Raw genomic sequence first — 15,497 nt, 5'->3', positions numbered from 1 at the left:
GTGGCCTGTGCCGTCCATCAGCCCATGTTCCCCCCATGTGGATGCTGGTATCCTCAGGACTCCGCTTGTCACAGATTCAGCAGAGAACCAGCACCACTCATGTGACTGGGTGGACCAAGAGGGGTTACAAGAATCACAATGAGGAAGGATATGTGATTTGATAGAAATGAGGGTGCTAAAAAGTCTACTTAAACTTTCAAGGCTACATGTATCCTTTTCTCTGTGGTACCCTGGGGCCTCTTAGGGCACCAAATGGGACATCATTTCTATAGTATGAAGGCACAATGATAGAGTGGTATAAGAAATAAAGATCAGGATTAAAATCCTAACTCAAACCACATCACTCAGTGAACATCTTTGAACCTCAAATTAAATTGCAAAATTGAGGTGATGAAACCCAATTTTACCAGAGTTGGTTAAACAGGGTAACACGTGGTAATCTCCTGGACTGCAGTTGGTGTTAAATCAAGGGCATCTCAATGCGTGTGTTTACCCAGGCATTGTTCCCAGGGTTTTCTATGGTTTCCATCACCCATCCCCAACCTCAGCTGTCTCACCTTATATCTTCTCTTTATATTTTCTCCCCTCTTACACCCAGATCTCTCAGGAATGCTAGCAAAAGCCAGGAAGCCAGGCTAATCGTGGCCATATTAATTCATGCTACTAGGCAATCTTTCAGCATTTTTTACTGATGTTATCAGCTACCTTCCTGTGACCTCAGATCTCTAATCCTGCCCTGCATCCTTGACTCAATTTTGTCCCCATCCTGACACTGAAATTGCTTATGACTCACCTCATCATTGTCAAATCCAGAACTGTTGTCAGTTCTTTTCCAATGTCGTAAGAGTATAAGAGAAAGCAAAGTAAGGGAAGGCAGAAAAGTCCATTTCCTGAGCAGCTACTATGTTCTAAGCACTAATCTAGGCACCAGTTAACTAGTAAGAATGGGGGTTGAAGATGATATAGTACAAGAGCTTTAAGTGTCATGTTAAAGAGTTTATGCTTAATCTGATAGTCAGTTGAAAGCCTAAACAGGGAGGTCATTTGTATCAATCATTAGAGCTGAGTTAGTAGAAAACTTAATCTGTGGTTGATAACATAAGGAAAAGAAAAATACCCATGGTCCTTGCTTTCGAAGAACTTGCAGCTAACTTGGAATACAACACTAATGTGTGTGAAATGCAGAACCATACAAGGCATCAAGTAATCAAAAACTAAGTAGATGTTAAGAGGTCTGGGAGATCAGAGGAACAGGAGAGATTATGGAGACCAGACAGGTCCAGAGAAGCTCCCAGCAGCCAGAGCTGGGACTTGAAGAAGGGTAGCAGTTGGGTTGGTGCCAGAAGAAGGGAGAGCATCACCATGGCATTAATAAGACCAGTGAAGGTGTGGTGTTGGTCTGCAGTACTTTCCTCTGTAGGAGTTGTAACTCAGCCTCTTCTCTTTGCAGTACAATGGAACAGAAGTGGGCACATTTTAACAGGCCAAGTAGTAAATATTTTCAGTTTTGCAGGCCCTATGGTCTCTGTCACAACTATTGTCCCCAGCCACAGAAGCATGGAAAGTAGCTACTGACAATAACTTAAATGAATGGGTATGGCTGTGTTCCAAGAAAATGTTATTTATGGACAATGACATTTGAATTTCATATAATCTTTAAAAAAAAAAAAAGTCCTATGTTGCATGCAACTGATGTACTTTTTAAATTTTTTTAAAATTTCTTAAATGAACTTAATTTTTTTTAGAGCAGTTTCAGGTTCACAGCAGAACTGAGCAGAAAATACAGAGAGTTCACACATAGCCCTCCCCACCCACACATACATACTCCCCTACCCTCACCATCCCTTATCAGTGTGGCGTCTTTGTTACAATCGATAAACCAACATGGGCACATTGTTATCAACCAAAGTCCATAGTTTACATTAGGGTTCACTCTTGATGTTGTGCATCCTGTGGGGTTTGACAAATGAATAACCAAACGTAGCCACCACTGTAGTATCATACAGAATAATTTCATTGTCCTAAAAATCCCTTGTGCTCCATCTTGACTTTCATATAATCTTTACATGCCCTGAAATAATGTTCTTCTTTTGATTTCTTCAACCATTTAAAAATGGAAAAATCAATCTTAAGTCACAAACCATTTGAAAACAGGCGGTGAGCAATTTTACCCGTGAGTAGTAGTTTGCTGGTGCCTGTAGTGGAGGGAAAAATTGTGATCCCCATGGAACCAAGAGACCTGGGACCACATCTGGACCTCCACCCCACTCAGCAAATGCACAGCCATGCCTAAGTTTTTAGCTCTCTGTGTCTCAGCTTTCTCACCTGCAAACTGGAGATAAAGTGGAAGCAGCCTCTGTCTTCTCTGGTGGTTGTGAGGATTAAGTCGTGGTTTCTAATACCAATCTCCAACAGTAGGAACCAGGGCTGCCTGGGGAAATGGCTGATTTGAGGACCAGGGCCAATGAGTATACAAAGATGAGCTTGGAGCATCTTGTATTTCCGGAAAGGAAGAAAGTGCTCAGAACACACATACAAACACACACACACATACACAATGTTGGAGGTATGTCAAGAGAGACAGGAGGCAATTGTAAGAGCTCCCAATAGCCAAAGCTGGAGCAATTAAGGCAAAAAAAAAAAATAGTATTGGACTATAACCCAAAATATATACTAAATGTATGTGAGTCCATATTGATACAGAGGATTGAATAAAAAAGTAAGTGAAGGAGAGTAGACAAATACACTAATGTGTCTCATATCACTCCATGCAGAAGAATCCTAAATAATTTATGCAGATACTCCATTTTCAAGGAGGGAAGCATAACCCCCTACTTGTTAAGCATGGGCTGGACATAGTGACTTTCTTCCAAAAAATGTAGTATATAAAGGGCTGGGATGGGGGAAGAGTAGCTTCATAGTAGATAAACCTGAGCAACTCCACCCTAGTCAAGTGATCTAAGTCAGCACCAACAGTGCTAAGTCATATTGATGGCAGGTACCCTTGATAGAGTGTGATGAGAATGACACTTTACCTCTGTGGTTTTCCTCCCCAAAACCCAGTCTCCCCCGACTAATCGTAAGAAAAAAACATCAGACAAATCCCAGCTGAGGGACACTCTACACAATACCTGACCAGGACACACTCAAAGCTCTTGACGGCATCGTAAACAAGCAAAGTCTTGTACTTTGGTTAATAATAATGTATTAACATTGGTTCATTAATTGGGACAAATGTACCATACTAATAAGATATTAATAGTAGGGGAAATTGTCCATGAAGTATACGGGCACTCTCTGTATTATCTTTGCAACTTTTCACTTTAAACCTAAAAAGATTGTAAAATAAAACGCTTATTTTTAAAAACTCTCTATAACAAATATATAATAATTTTATATATGTGTATATATATAAATATTTTTATATATTTATTTTAAATATATATATATGTAAAACATGGGGCCTCCCTTCTACATAGTTTTCTTTATTGATGTGTAGTTGGTTTACAGTGTTGTGTTAGTTTCTGGTGTACAGCATAGTGATTCAGTTTTTTATATATATATATATATATATATATATATATATATATATATAAATATATATAATATATTCTTTTTCATAGATACTGAATCTAGTCCCCTGTGCTATACATTAGGACCTTGCTGTTCATGTATTTTATATATAGTAGTTAGTATCTCCTAATCTCAAACTCCAAATTTATCCCTCCACAACTTTCCCCTTTGGTAACCATAAGTTTGTTTTCTATGTCTGAGTCCCCTTTCTGTTTTGTAAATAAGTTATTTGTATCATTTTGGGGGAATTCCACAAATAAATGATATCATATGATACTTGTCTTTCTCTGTCTGACTTATTTCACTTAGTATGATCATCTCTAGGTCTATCCATGTTGCTGCAAAAGGCTAGTTCTATCATTCTTCACCCAAGGCAATGCTAATCTCCACAACACGGAAGTCTTGGATCAGTTTCTTAAGCTCTGTTGTGAACTTCATCGCCCAACTCCAAGGGGTGCTATTTACACAATAGTCTCTGTGAATGAAGTCCCAGAGTTGTGCTGAGTGCCGTGGTACATAAGTACTTTGCAGTCTTGGTGCCTGAGTTTATCACCCATAACCCAGAGATGACTGTTGGTGGACATGAAGGAAGCAGTATATGGCAAGCGTTGAGGACAGTGCCTGGCATATACCAAACGCTGCATCAGTGTTCGCTAGTGATGTGGGGGTGGTGGCTGTTATCACTACTATTTATTTTTTTTGAGACCAGTCAGTAGTATGTGTCTCTGTAGTCCCTGTAGCCACTATAACAGTGGCTGTTTAGTCACTAAACAAAAAGGCACTCCTTACACCATGTTCAACCTGGGTCCACTTTTAACCAGGATTATCACCATGTTGGAATACCATTTTAACCACGATGCCCTCTCCCCTAAGCCCCAGTTCCTTCCTAAATACAATGAATGTGGGGGCCTGAGAGCCCTTGTCAAGGGAAGGAGACAGCAGGACTGAGTCAGAGGCTTGCCTGGGGGTATCCGTCACCCTCTAAACCCACTCCCATCTACGGGTCCTGCCCATTCTGTCTTTAAGTCATATCCCAACTTGCCCATCTCTCAACAATCAAACTAGTAAACCACTAGTTTAGATGTTGCTACAAGGTATTTCATAGATCTAAAGCAGATTATCCCCACCCTACCCCATAATATGAATGAGCTTTATTCTATCACTTGAAGTTTTCCAGAAGAGGAAGGAGTCCTGCCTCAAGAGTGTAACATCAGCTTTTACTTGCGTTTCCAGTCTGCCGGCTTGCTCTAAAGATTTCAGACTCACCATTCCCATGACCATGTGAGTCAATTCCTTAAAATAGATCCCTCTGTCTGGACATACACATGTAATCACATGTATCCCATTGGTGCTGTTTCTCTGGCGAACACTGTGGGCCCTGATTGGATGTCTAATATCACCCTCACCTCAAAATTAAAGCTGGATCATTCCACCCACAGCCTTCCTACCCCTCCTGCAGTGCTCACCCTGGACACCCGCAGTCTGCCCTTTATGGAAGAGAAAGCAGCAGCCTCTGATGCTACAGTAGAAGAATGAAAGTACAAAATATGGGAAAAGCCCACCCCTTCTCTTTGCAAATTGGTGGCAATCCAGTGCTCTGGAGTGGCCCAGCCTAGCAGCAGTGGCTTCCAGATGTAACTAGACCAGAAGGGAAAAAGTTCAGTCTTCATTGACCTGTCACTGACTGGCGGTACACACAAAACCACCTTGTGATAGCCGGTGTGCAGCTCCCTAATGATGCTCAGTTTGATGATTTACACTGCAACACTGAAAAAGGAGAATTTAGGAAAAAGAATCAAGATCAACCATGAAGAAGGAAACAGAGTGCATCATATGCCCAGAAACCTTGCATCATTGCAGTGAAGACTCTATCCAGTAACGTTCTTGGTTTTCGTTATACAAAACATTCTTCTAAACCAGACCCTTCTGGAGAGTTCAACCCAGACTTGTGTCTCTGTGGGCATCAGGAGGAGGCTATGGGTTTTCTTAGAACCCAAGTCTCAGTGGGCATTTGATTAGTGCTTCAAATGACTATGCCATCTGCCTTTTGCTCCCTTGTCTTTGGAGACGGCTGGCACTCTGTCTATGGAGCGTGTATCTCTTTTACTTTAACCTGAGCACTCAACCCCTACACCTTGTGGCCTTTCTCTCGCCTTCTGAAACAGCCTACACTCTGTGTAGTATGTATCTCTCTAAATAAATCTACCTTTACTCAACTGTGACTTGCTCCTGAATTCTTTCCTGCGTGAAGCCAAGTACCCACACTTGGTGGGGGCATGTCCCAGGGGCTCAACCAAGACCTGGGACATGGCTCACCTCTCACCCCACATTTGTTTTTTTTTTTTTGCTGTGTCAGTTACAAAGGAGGAGGGCATGAGAGTGCTGGCTACCCAATAAATTTGTGATTGACAAATTGGAAATGCCTGCTACTTATAAATTTATTGGAACTAATATTAAAAATGTAAATATTGCTTGTTGTAAACTTGGACCTATAGATTCAGTATTATAATTGAAGACACACACACAAATAGTAGAAACTGTGACAACTTGTACACCTTATGAAAGTAGATAACATTCTTTGAGATAACATTAGTTATTTATATTGTCCTAAGGTTGTTTAAGAACATTGGCAGAACTCAGGAATGACTCCTTCCTTGGGCTAGACTTTAACTGATCTTTTTTAAAATGACATGAAAGTTTCAAGAAGTCAAGGAAAAAAATGACTACACCATCTGCCTATAGGATATCACTGCCGTTCCAAAGGAAGTAAAAGTTGTGCACATGAAGACCATCTTCACAGGGCATTACAGCAGTAGTAGGAGAAGTTTTCTGGCATCTTCTCCATGTCTCTTTTTGGGTCAGGTGCTTGATGATCAGAAGCTTATGAGCTTGGGTATGCATTCAAATGATACTTCCAAACCAAGCCATTCAGTTATGCTCACACTTCTGAAGTGAGCCACATTTCTTTCAATCCTATAGTGAGTTCATTCTTGCCACAGGATCAGCTGACCAGCCTTGTGGGATCTGAGACTCTGACACTTAAGTGCATTCTTTTTAAATGCTGGAGAGGGTGTGGAGAAAAGGGCACCCTCCTACACTGTTGGTGGAAATGCAGTTTGGTGCAGCCACTGTGGAAAACAGAATGGAGATTCCTCAAAAGACTAAAAGTAGACTTGCCAAATGACCCAGGAATCCCACTCCTGGGCATGTATCCAGAAGGAACCCTAATTCAAAAATACACCAGCACTGCAATGTTATTTGTAGCACTATTTACAATAGCCAAGACATGGAAACAACTGAAATGTCAATTGACAGATGACTGGATAAAGACGTTGTGGTATATTTATACAATGGAATACTATTTGGCCATTAAAAATGACAACATAATGCCATTTGCAGCAACATGGATGTCCCTGGAGAATGTCATTCTAAGTGAAGTTATCCAGAAAGAGAAAGAAAAATATCATATGAGATCGCTCATATGTGGAATCTGGAAGAAGAAGAAGAAGGAGAAGGAGAGGGAGAGGGAGGGAGGGGAGGGGGAGGGGAGGGGGGAGGAATATAAAACAGAAACAGACTCACAGACATAGAATAAAAATTTGTGGTTGCCAGGGGGGAGGGGGGTGGGAAGGGACAGACTGGGAGTTTGAGATTTGTAGATACTGACAGGTATATATAGAATAGATAAACAAGTTTATACTGTAGAGCACAAGGAAATATATTCAAGACCTTGTAGTAGCTCATGGTGAAAAAGACTGACAATGAATATATGTATATTTGTGTGTGACTAAAAAATTGTGCTGTGCACCAGAAATGGACACAACACTAAACTGACTATAACTCAGTAAAATATTTTTTAAGTTGCATTCCTTTGAATCACATACAGATGAAATAGTCCAGGTTCAATAATTGCCTCACAATGAGACTAGTTTGGCTTCCAGGGGTACTGATCACAGACTGAACACCTGAAATGTAAGTAAAACTGGAGAGGAACAATCCCCAGAAGATGCAGAAGATGGGCCACCAGAGTTGTTGTTTAATCACGGTGGCAACAATTTCCAAGATATCTGATTTCTTCTAGAATCCCAATGCATCTTGGGTGATTGGTTCTCTATCAGAAGCCAGTATCATGCAACTGTGGGAAATGAGAACATTTAAAATGATGAAGACCCTGAAGGACGTGCGGACCCAGAAGGATAAGTGTCCTAGACAATGTCTGAACTTCTAGTGATTTTAGACGCCCCTTTTCTTCCTCTCAACCCTGAGAATAATTTCACACTGGTTTTGAGACACAGACTTTGTTTGGCTCTACTTCTATAAGTGCCATCAACAATGCTATTAGCCCAAACAGAAGGTGTTTTCTAAATAAGTCACTGGGAGACTTGAATCAGCAAAGCCAGACTCAAATTTAAATTTTCTTCAGGAATTTCCTAGTAACAAAGATTTAAGTAGACACAGAAAAGAGAATGTGTGTGGTTATTTTTCTTCTAATGTTGTGTCCCCTAGTTTTTCTGGCTCATTTAACTAAAGGCTACAGTGTTTAAGAAATAGAGCCAAGCGAAGTAGCCATGAAGTCTGAATATTGCAAAAGGTCATTTTTATTCAGGAAATGATTCAAGTCATATAAATTCCTACTCTAAAATTTGCCCATCTAACTTCCCCGGATGCACATTTTCTTAAAAAATTCCCCTCTCTGTTTCTTTAGTTAAGTCAAAAACAATGTGTTCCTCTTTCCCCATGTATTTTTGCCCATTAGTGTATTTCTTGGACGGTTTTCATATTATTTCTTTCCTGTCTGTGAATTTTTTAAAAATAAAACTTGGGACAACCAAGTCGTAAAGGTGTATGTTTTTACCTGACAGTGACACCACAGACAGACTGTCCAATCAGGTGAAGAAGAGTGAGGCTATAGCCTGTATTTGTTTTTATTTATTTTATTTATTTTTTAATATTTTTTTGGTGGGGGGAGTTAATTAGGTTATTTATTTGTTGTTTGTTTGTTTGTTTGTTTGTTTTAATGGAGGTACTGGGGATTGAACCCAGAACCTTGTGCATGTTAAGCACGTGCTCTACCACCGAGCTATATCCTCCCCCCGTATTTGTTTTTACAATTAAATTAATCCTGTAACTTTGGGAGTCTGAGATTTGCAAATGATAACCACTATATATATAAATCAATAAAAAACAAATTTCTTCTGTGTAGCACTGCGAACTGTATTCAATATCTTTTAATAACCTTTAATGAAAAAGAATGTGAAAATAAATGTATGTGTGTGTGCATATATATATACACACACACGACTGGGACATTATGCTGTATACCTGAGATTGACACACTGTAATGGGCTATACTTCAATTTAAAAAATAACAAAATAAATTTTTAAAAATTTAAATTAATCCTGGGTAAGGAAAAAGAAAAGTGAATCATCTTATCTTGCTTAACCCATTCGGTGGCTCCCAAGAGCACGGCCCACAGCACCCTACAGACTGTGGCCCCTGTCCATATTTCATGGCCTTCAATCCTTCCACTCTGGCTACAACAGCCTTCTCTTGACTCATTCAGGGTACCCAGATCATTTGGGCCTCAAGGTCTTCTGCCTCCTCTTGTCTCTGTATGGACCATCCATCCTGCACCAAATATGACCACTTTGCCCTTCAGGTCCCCTCATCAGAGGGTCCTTTGAGTGTGAGCCCCTGCTATTCTCTACCCCACCTCCGTTTGATGACTTTATGCACATAACACACTGATGATTTTATATTTATTTGTTGTTATATTTGCTTATAATCTATCTTGCCCACTATGTTTTAAGCTTCTTAAAGGGCAGAGACCAGGTCTTTTCATTCATCACTATGTCCTCAGATTCTAGCACAAAGCAGGGGGGTCATTAACAATTAAGTGTCTGAATGAAATGGGGCCCAGCAGCAACTATATAGCTCCTTTTGTATGCTCCTCCCCAATAACTGAAGGTGCTACCTCAACACAGGGCTGGCCTCCAACCTGAAGAGGTGACTCTGCATGTAACATACATGCAACTTTAAGAAAGCCAAAATCTACAGAGTTCAGCACCTAAGTAGAGTCGAGTTCAGGAAGCCTAGTTTAATGGGCAAAAGTGATAAAACAGCAGCTCCCAACAGTAACCACCAAAAAGTCATCCGCCTTTGCTTACCTCCTAGTCTCATATCTCTTCACTGCTCCCCTCATAACCCTCCCCAGCCAACACCTTTCTACATCCAGTCCACATGGACTTTCTGTCTTTGTTGTAGAGACAGCTTAGCTTTCCTCTAGCAAAAAAGACGTTTTGTTTTTTTTTTTTTTGTAAGAGGAGTAGATTGCCTAAAAGATGGTCCAGAAATTACTAAGTTCTCTTTGGCTAACTTGGGGAGGTATGAAAATCTGCCAACGCTCCCTCATTAAAAATATTTGTCCTCTCATATGTGACTCGCAGCGGACTTCACATTGATTAATGTAGTCTCCTTGATAATTTCTTATGAGACACACAAATTGCATTGCTCAGTTCGTTCGTGGAAACTTTAGACTGGCAGCCTGTGTGGCTCACAGCATAATGGCCTATTGTCTATGCTGAGAAACTTTGGCTGAGGGACTGAATGTAAGGCATTTGTCTTTCCCACAGTTCAGCCAACCGTTAGTTTCTGTGGGTTCAGGGTTCAAGACAGGAAAAGGTTTTGGAAATATGAAAATGAATCCAGATATAAACTGGAATCCAAGATTTGGCCACATTCCAAGTCACCCACACAGACAGAACTGAATTCTGTGCCTGATGTTTTAAGCTATGCTATTTTTCGATCAATTACCTGCATTATGAAATGCTGTGAATAATGTTTATGCTCAACGTATGTGCTCATTCTTGAAAACTGCGTGTTCCCTGCTCTCAGTGACATTTATCCATTCTTCTTTCAAGCTCATCTAAGCAGAAAGAATAGAAATGCAAAGGGCTGAAAAAAGAAAGGGGCAGATCTGTTTTCTATTCCCATGTCAACCCTGAGTGACTTGAACAAAGTAATTACCTTCCCTGTACCTTAATTTTTCAATTTAAAATGGGATTAGTGATATTTGCCTCTTACCCCAAGCCCCAGAAGTAGTGAGATGAAGTCAAATCCACTTTCCAGAAACACCTTTACAATGAAACTATTGCACATAAAAAATGTGAGATTTCTACATCTTCTACAAGCCTTCAACAGTGGCTGTTTATGTGGTACCCAAAGTAAATTTCATCAGGAAACTTTATCAAAAGAAAAGAAAAATGGCCACTACCTGGCCATTTGTTAGTGGTTGTTGTGCCAAGATTTGCCTCGTGGAGAAGAAGTACTTTCAGGCCATAGCAAGGCAAGTGGGCACTCAGCCTGAGAGCTGTGAGTCTGGGGCACTTAGACCAGACCTGGGGACACAAATGATTGTTAGTCACAGGTCACCGTGACTCGGATTGTTTCCTTATTTTAAGTGTTTTTCAGATGCCGGGGACCAGAGTAGAAAAACAACCAACACCCACATTTATGGGCAATTTAATTATATCAGGAAATGTTTACTGACTTATGCCAATTTGCACCAATCAAAACAGTTCCAAACAAAGCCCCACCAGAAATAACAGTATTTTAAATGCTTGACAGAATGGTAGCGTACAAGCTTCAGGTCTGCTGCACGTATCCAAGTCCTCCTTGGCTCAGTGATAATCACAGGCTGCCGCAGCCAAGGCGGAAGCGCATCCCTGATCTGTCCCCGGTTGCTCATACAGCAAGAATTATTTCACTACAGTTAAGCCAGCCTCAAGGAGAGCATCACACATAGTTAAAGAACTATCTAGAGAGGTTGAAGGTGGGTGAGTTATATTAGCAAAACATTTATCAGTGTCCACTGACACTCACAGAAAACAAATCACAGATAAAATGCAGTCTTGTTCTCAATGGGGTTGTAAGCACCCGAGGAGGTTTGCAAAGCCCATGCCACATTGGCAAAGTGACATAGTGGAAAATGACATCATGGCATAGCAGGGATTGGGAGGTGGGCTGTGCACTGTACAATTAATTCAAGCACATGAAATGCATGCTGTTTTATTGACGGATTACTGAAACACCAGTCGCCTAAATGAAATACTGAAAGGTCTACGTGCCAGCTGCATTTTTCACCCCAACCTAAATTCAGTGTCTGTTCAGATGTCAGTTTTCTGTGCCCTGTGGCTGGCTGGCATTTCCAGAACTACCGTGGGGACTCCAGGAATATCTACATGATTTGATGTCACCTGCCAGACTGGGAAGATTGACCAGGGAGCATAATACAGATTCAGGGACTCTGTCTCCACCTCCCTGTTTCCTGAGACAGGGACTTCCTCTCCACCACATCTCCTACCCAACGCAAGGTAATGGAAACTTTGTGGCCACCACTGTCTCTGGCCAGCCCACTTGACTCCACTCGTAATCAGTCCTCCTCATTCATTTCTTCAGAGCCCCGCTGACATAGACTTGTTGAGTGTGGCATCCTTTTTCACTTTTACAGATTTAGGGAGTGGTTAGAGAAGTCAGAGAATTTCAGGATAGGACAGGATGGTACTTTTTTAACTTTACCCTCAGGCACAACCACTCCTTGCAGCACACCGAGCAGTCCTCACCACAGGAAATTTCCTGCTGGCTGCGTCCAGCGGTCCCAGTCTCTCTCTGTCTCTGTCTCTGCCCCTCTTGCTTAATCTCTTATTTTTCTCACTCCTTCTTGTTACCAGTATTTTTCTTCCTCACAGACACCAATTTAACATTTTTCACCCCAACCTAAATTTAGCTTCTGGCCTAACATTTCTTGTCCCCAAACACAATAAGGTCCTTAGCCAAACCAACCACCATCTCCTTTGCCCTCCTCTCTCAGAATCACAGAGCCTGCACAAGCTTTGTGACTTGTGGCTTGTTTTTTCTTTAACATATCAACCAAATAAAAATGTTAGGCAGGATTATTAGCCACCTGCTCCCCCCACATCTCTGCCCCTAAGCAGACTGGAAGGAGGAGAGGTGTGGGTGAGGGTCTTTCTGCTGGAGTCCAGTGTTGACATATAAGTTCTTGTTAGAGCTTTTCCAAACTCTGGGACCATTTCTGGCAGCACATCCTCTATAGGATCTTTCTCTTTGCCTGAGAGAGCTGACCAAGAAACAATCTGAAATGGGGATATAAGGCCCTGGGCACGTAAGCGACATCCACCACTAAGCTTTATCATGAGAATCAGTGCTGGGAGGGGCCAGTGAATTGATCACCTGACATCTTCTGGGAAGCTGCAATTCCGGCTAGAAATAACTGAAACCTTCCCCTGATCTCCTTCTTAAGAATTGTGCAGGTGGGGGAGGGTATTGCTCAAGTGTAGAGAGCATGCTTAGCAAGCACAAGATCCTGGGTTCAGTCCCCAGTACCTCCTCTAAAAATAAATGAACCTAATTACCTTCTCCCCCCTCACCAAAATGAAATAATTTTTTTTAATGTTCAGGAAGAGAGATACCTTATTTTGAGGAACCAAGTAAAATAATAAGGGATTTTTACTGCCATATATATATTTTTTAAAAGCCACAAAAATTAAGATGATGTGGAATGGATACCAGAAAGGAGGGACTGGTAGAGGAAACAGAACAAAAGCCCAGAGGCACATGAGTGTATGAGATAGAAGAGCAGTTTCAAATCAGCAAGGAAAGGGTGGAGCAACCGATAGGGCTACTGGGGAAACTAAACAATGGTTGGAGAAAGAAAATTTGGAGCCTTTTCTCGTAATACCCAGCAAAGCAGATCTTGGATAGACTGAACAGTTAAATGCAAACAAATGAACTAGGAGAGAGTGTAAGTGAATGCTTTAATGCTTTTGATATGGAAAAAACATTTTAAGTATAACATAATAGAAGCCATAAAGAGTTCTTACAAATTAGTAAGGACAATATGAGCACCCCAATTGAGAAAATATACAAGTAGGCAATTCACAAAAGAGGAAATGACAATGGTTAAATAGCATAATTATAAAATTTCAGTTTACAATAAATCAAGAATATTAAATGTAGACTAGAGGACCGTCTATATATAAACGATCATGTTGTCAAAGATTAAAAGACTTACTGAATGCCCAGTACAGCCACGCAGAGGAAAAAGAGATCTCATCAACCCCTGCTGGTGGTATAAACTGGCATGTATTTTCTGCAAAATGACAATACATAGCAAACCCTTAAAAATGCTTTTATTTCATTCTGACTAATTAATTCTTGGGAAATAAGAAATAGAGGAAAGACATATGTTTGAAGGTGTTAATTATCGTAGCAATTAAATGTCAAAACATTATAAAAAAAAAAACTCACATGTTCAAATTAGAAGGCTAAGTAAGCACTTACCTCCATAGAATGGAATTTTATTACAGCCATTAGAAATTTCATTATAGAAATATATTTACTGACTTAAAGAATGATGTGACATAGTGTTGTTTGTAAAGTAATCTAAAATGCACTAATGTGATACAAATTTGTGTGTGTGCATAAAGATATAAGAAGATACGGATCAATTTTATTAGAACTTATTTCTACATAATAGAAAGTTTTGAAGGTTTTCTTTTTCTTTTTTTCACAGATAAAAATAAAAGTGTATTCTTCAGGTTAATTTTATATCACATGTACTTTATTATGGTTTTTTAAGTGTATTTTTCAAATGACAATTAGTGTGCATAGTGCCAGTGAAGCAACTGCCTCTCCAAACAACATTAAGGACAGCATGCTGGGCTGGAAATATTATAATAAAGAAGAAAAACACTTCAGCTGCAAATGAATGAGAGCTAAATACCCTCCAAGAGCTGGAAATTCCTGATTTGCCATTAGCTTCAATACACACTGCCCATCAGCAGCAGTGCTCAGCATTAACGAGGCTGACGTGGAACTCATATCCAGCCTGCACTTCACCTTTAAAGATTTTCTTTTAATGTGTGTCTATAGTTTCAAAACCACACTGAATAGATAGTACTTCTAGTGAGAAAACTGTTGATTAAAAAACTAAAGAAGTAAGAAATGCTTAGTCCGTCTGCCTCAGGACCTGCATTCAAGCAGATGCTAAGCATCCTCCTCTGGGGGCTGCCGTCAGGAGGGTTCCTTGCTGTGGAGGGTGGACCAGCTGGCAATTCGAATGTCTTTTGAAGCCTGAGGTTATATCTTTCTATGATGTATTTCCTTGGTGCCTGTGTTGTGAAAAGAATTAAAGAGGAACACCGCTGGGCTCTAATCTGAGGACCACGTCATCCAATCAAGGAGATAAGGGGAAAGGGGAGCAAGATGACAGATGCGGAGGACACAGAGCTTAGTTCCCCTACAAGCAGATCAAAAATACATCCACGTGTGGAGCAGTTCTCACTGGAAACTGGCAGAAAGACTCCTGTATGAAAGGTCCACACAGAATGGGATAGGAAGGAAAGAGAAGCAATCAGGTCAGGAACCGAGAGGAAAAGGACAATTATGCAGGCAGAGATCCTCCCTGGGGAGTGACCAGTTTGAGCCACATGTTGGGTGCCCAGCCCTGGGGTCCAACAACTGGAAGACAAGCCCCCTTGGCTGGGTGGAGGGCTGCTGGAGCTCATGGAGAGGAGCAGGGGAAGCGTCGACTCTGCTCAGAGGGAATGCACAAACACTTTCTGCTCCTGAAGCAGAGCAGAGAGGGCAGACTGAAAGCACACTGGTGGCTAACTGGTTTCCTGCAACCTCCCTGGCATGCACCCCAGCCTGAGCTGAGTGAGTGCTCCATCACCACTTGCCCTGCATCACAGCCCCACAATGGAGCAAGGACTGCCACAGCCAAGGATAAAGCTAAGCTATGAAATGCCGAAGTAGCTCAGACTCTAAGCGATGCCTGAGCAGTCATTATTGGCAGTTGGACAGGTGGCACATCAGAGGCAGCCTGGATCTCTGATGGCAGCTA

General features: G+C 41.1%; 1 protein-coding gene and 1 pseudogene across 1 annotated transcript in view; both read left to right on the top strand.

Moving 5' to 3' along the window:
* TACR1 (tachykinin receptor 1) overlaps positions 1 to 15,497 on the top strand; it is a 164,655-nt gene that overhangs the window by 128,546 nt on the left and 20,612 nt on the right. The window lies entirely within an intron of this gene.
* On the top strand, positions 6,184 to 7,773 carry LOC102519332 (annotated as a pseudogene).

The sequence above is a fragment of the Camelus ferus genome, chromosome 15 (genome assembly GCF_009834535.1).
Source record: "Camelus ferus isolate YT-003-E chromosome 15, BCGSAC_Cfer_1.0, whole genome shotgun sequence".
Lineage (NCBI taxonomy): Eukaryota > Metazoa > Chordata > Mammalia > Artiodactyla > Camelidae > Camelus > Camelus ferus.
Note: the sequence above shows the minus strand (reverse complement) of the source record. Positions and strands in the feature narration are given on the sequence as shown.